The 4,751-nt window shown below is 42.4% G+C and overlaps 1 long non-coding RNA gene across 1 annotated transcript; it reads left to right on the forward strand.

The window, feature by feature from the left end:
- Positions 1-991: 991 nt before the first annotated feature.
- Positions 992-4,468, forward strand: LOC149919750 (uncharacterized). Its single transcript, XR_016463691.1, has 3 exons — positions 992-1,112; positions 1,727-1,846; positions 4,115-4,468. It is a non-coding gene; the product is annotated as an uncharacterized LOC149919750 (long non-coding RNA).
- Positions 4,469-4,751: the final 283 nt, after the last annotated feature.

The raw sequence follows: 4,751 nt of genomic DNA on the forward strand, positions 1-4,751 counted from the left end.
GGCTGAAAGGAATTCCTGTAATATGCTGCACTCCCCGAAGTACGATATTCAGTGGAATTTTGACGGGCTGGGCTTGACAGATTTACTGAATTAAGTGCAGAATCCATAGAGTCCTCAGAAAAGCGATGCTCTTTGGAAGTGCTGTTTTCTTCTATACGTAACGTTTCTGCTACAGAAAACAAAAGCATCAATCTGTTCTCTTGAAGATAATAACAAGCTTGTAAAAAAGGGCTGATCTGAAATAATAAACACATTTTCCTTACTCTGTCTTGTATCTGAACAGGTATTAACCAGACCCAGTTGTACCACAGCACTGGTAAAATACTGAAAGCAGAAGGCACTGCCATGTGATCTTATGCTGTAAGGCAGGCCCTGTAAGTAATAGACTCTGATTTAAGAACTGTTCAGAAAATCCTGGACTCCCAGTGATATAAAGTATACTCCACCAGGACTATCTTAATAAAGTAGTTCACAAACATACATTCTTGACTATGCTTAAGGAGTTACAAAAGTGATAGAATCTCACTGCAGGTTACTTCAGTTCTTTCTCCCTACCCTAGGTTCACAAACAAGTGAAGAAACAAAAAAATTAGAAACATCTTCACATACCAGTTATCATTTCTGCAAGCCGAGATTACAGCTTTGAGAGTGCGGGAGATATTTCCATCCTCCTGATGGCTGAGCCAAGAGGGAAAAAGGGGAGGGGAACAAAAAACGTCCATCTATGAGGCGAAAGCTCCCGAACGAGAAGCCCCGGGCACAATCCCGCGGCACCAACCCCGGCCCGCAGCGGGGGCCCGGCCACCGCCCTCAGCGGCCCCACCCGCAGCCCCGCGCCCGTTGCTCGGCAGCTGCGAGCCAACCGAGCCTGCCGGGAAGGCGGAGGGGCAGCACCACGGATAGCTCCTATTGGTCGAAGGAGGTGAGGGCGGAGCTCGAGGACGGCCGTCTTCTTCGCTATTGGCGGAGAGAGCCGTCAGTGCGGGGCGGGGGGCGGGGCCTCGCGGCTAGCGGGGTCGCGTTGAACTCCGCGTTAGGGCGGGGGAACGGAGCGAGGGAGCGGCGGCGGTCGAGGGTAAGCGAGCCGCCGGCTGCGAGGAGAGCGGCGCGAGGTAGGGAGCGGCGCGGGGGCCGTCCTCACCTGTCACCGGGCGCTCAGCCCTCCCTCCTCGCGGCCCCCGGGCTCCGGCCGCGGGCGCGGTCCCTCGCGGTAGCGGCCGGGCTGGGGCTGTGCTTTCGTCTAAGGGGACCCTCGTCCGAGGGAGGGCGGCAGGCAGGCAGGCTGTGCGCGCGGTGCCACCGGCTGTGCGCCGCTGCGCGGACGGATGCCGGCTGCCCTCAGGTAGGTGGGAGGGGGGCGGAGAGGGCAGACCCCGGGAAGGCCGCCTCTGGGCGCGAGGGCTCCCCGCCGCCGTCGCTGCGGCAGGCGGCACCTCGGAGTGGCGCTGCGCGAGGGGGGAGCGGCTGGGGGCTGCGGCTGGGGGCTGCGGCTGGGGGCTGCGGCTGGGGGCCGCCTCCGTGCGCGGGGCGGGGGGAGTTGCGAGGGCAGAGCCGCGCGATTTCTTATTTGTATAGCCGCGCTTCTTTTCACAGCAACGTGAATAGCTGTAAAACACATAATTCTACCTAAATTAAGTTGTTTAAATTGGAGATAAACAGATGTCTTAGACCTGCTTCTCTTTTTTTGCTGGAAGAAGTGAAGTCAATCACATTCTCTTACAAACAGGGCCTGGGTGTCCCTGTAGACAGCAGGGTGACCACAAACCAGCAATGTGGCCTTGTGGTCAAGAAGGCCAATGGTATCCTGGGATGCATTAAAAAGAATGTGGCCAGCAGGTTGAGTGAGGTGAGTGAGCAAAGTATTATTTACTAACCAGCTAACTGCAGGAGAAGACTCTTAACAGAATAGAAATTTATGTTCTTAACATGCTCCTTTTTGAAGAAAATGGTAGAAAAGACAGAAGTGAGGAATAGAGGATACTTAAACCAACCTGGATCCACTAGAAAACTTCAAAGTAGGGACAGTTACAAAAGCTCAGCTATTCCATTGAGGGAGTAAGCACAAAAAGAAAGACTGAAGCCTTTAGCTAGCAGTTTGTCAGAAAACAGTCTTAAATATGCGCAAGGGTGGAAAGAGACTTCCTATTTCCTTAAATGCAAGCAGATTGAAACAGTTTCTTTTGATTTCTGTATCTATGATTTTCATAAGCAGTTGCAAGAACGGTGTTCTCAGATTGGATGTTATGAGTAAATGCTTGTGTTGCATTTAAGGAAATAATAAACAGCAACTATTTCTCATCCAAGAAAAAGACAAACACGTAAGCTGAATGAGCAGCTTATATACATATATCCCCTAGATATCTGTAGCACTCCCATGGTGTTAGCTTATTAACATTACAGGGATTATTAACATTACATTCTATTTTTTTCTCTCCAAAGCATTCATAGTTGCTTTCATGTTTAAACTTGTGTCTTTCTGTAAGGGTTGATCAGGAAATCACTTTAATTTCTGTATTTTTAAGAATCTAGGCGTTCCTAAAATAGTTGGTGGATTACATGAGCAATGTGGGTAGGAAATAAATGTATTATTACCCTGAATTTGAGATAGATCTGTTCAAGGCTTTCTTCTGTACAGTACTGCAGCCTTCACAAAGCCCTGCTCACAGTATGTATAGTTTGATTACTGCTTTTTTTCTTTATGTATTTTGCATAGTACATAACAGTAATGAAGAATAAGATATAAGATAAACATGTACAGTAGAAATAAAGTGCAATGATTCTTCTTGGACAGATGTGCAACTTCTGAGATGTCTGTAGGACAAATTCCAGCTTTTGAAAAGCATAGCACAGCTAACAGTTCTGTAGAGTGTCTATAAACTCCTCTTTCTGGTTTATTTGGATGTGAATTTTCTGTTTGCTTGTTTTGTTTGTTAGTTGATTACATTCTGTTGCCTGTGACATTAAAGCAAAATCTACATATGTAGATTTGGTAGTGTTAGAGGTTTACCACTAAACTGTGGCATGCTAGTTTAATCTGATGATTCACTTCTGAGAATATAAAAACAGAAGTGAACTTTGCTTTCAGATGAATTATTTAAATTTCTTCCGCTCTTCAAAAACAGAATCAGTTTCACTTATGAAATCAACATGGATGTTTATGTTTCTTACAAAAAAACTTTTATTCTTCTAGTTTTGAACCTGATTTAGCATGAAAAATACTAAGCTGAAACTACTATTTTTGTTAACCACGTTTATGTTAATGGCACTTAAGCAATCCAACCAGGATCAAAGCTCCATTGTAGGAACTGTGCAGATGCATAGCAGTAGACATATCCTGCCCTAAAGAAAAAGCAAAAATAAATAACGTAATGAAATGGAACACAAAGTAACTGGTAAAGTTATAAGAAGCATCATAGGGGGAAAAAAAAATAGATGGACAAAGAATAAAAAAGAGGTTTGAGACAAAAATAAAAATGTTCTTACTGTCAGATTTCAGAAGTTGTACAAGGAAAAGGAGTAAAAAATTAAATTTATACAACGAGGATGTCCAGAAAATCTAAGAAGTTAATCTTGATTTTACATTGAACAAAAATAGAATGAATAAAAATCCTTAGGTCTCACAAATACGTATGTTATGATCATAAATGCACCATTAAGAGTCTTTCAACATCTTCTTAAGCAATTTATTCATTTTATCTTTAGAGGGTAACAATGTGGAGCAAAAAAGTTTTGCAGTCCTCTGTGATAGAACAAGTGGCAGCAAACCTTTGAGGAGAAAGAGTAAGATGGATGGCCTTAAACAGTTTTTGCTTTTATTAATGGAGCCTGATTTGTTTTCACAGAAATGAGGCAAATAATAAACATACACAGAAAGGAGAGTAGGAGATAGAAGGACAACAAGAAAAAAAAAATGGAGTGTCAAATTTTCTCCCAAATGGACTTGCAAGAGTTGACAGTGACTTACTAGAGCATTAATTTCTTCTTTACAGCTTTATTCAGGTCTAAGACAGAAAAAAAGAACATGCACACGAGTCTTCCAATCCATATTTTCTATGTTATTTAAAGTAATAAGGTTATGTATGGTATTTTATGTTGGTTTCATTTACATTTGCAGGTACTAAAATCTAACAAGTTTCTCAAAACCTGTAACAGAAAAATGCTGAGAAGAATCAAATTTATTGCTCTCTCTCTTCACATACATTGGGCTTATGATCCTCCCACTTCAGTGGCTGCTCTTCCATGTATTACTGAGTGCAATCATGTACAAATATAAGATAAACATTTTCTTTAAAGTATTTATAGTATGTTGCGCTCAAATAAATATTTGAGAAAATAAAGAAATAACCTGACAGCTATTAATCAGAGTTTTATTGCCTTTAATATATGATCCATCCTGATATAGCAATTATTGTTGTTTTAGTAAATGCATTACCTCACTTTTACAGGTTTATTTTCAGCCAGTATATCTATCCTTTTGCTCAACACAACAGAGGACTTTCCAATAGCCAAAAAACATTCTGCCTTTAAATTAAATTAATCTTCTTGGAAATATTACTCTTCCAACTCTCCTGTTCTGTATGTCAGCTACTGCTCAAAGCTGTCTACTGTTCCTCCTGTTAACCATACAGTTATTAAAACTTGGTATATGAATACCTTTTCATCATATTTATCCACAATAAATGAATGAGACTTCTCCCCATAGAATCTTTCTATGAAACTTTCCATCCCTCTGTCTTTCTGCTAAATCTCAA

Source organism: Phasianus colchicus, chromosome 1, assembly GCF_987193195.1.
Source record: "Phasianus colchicus chromosome 1, bPhaCol1.hap1.1, whole genome shotgun sequence".
Classification (NCBI taxonomy): Eukaryota; Metazoa; Chordata; class Aves; order Galliformes; family Phasianidae; genus Phasianus; species Phasianus colchicus.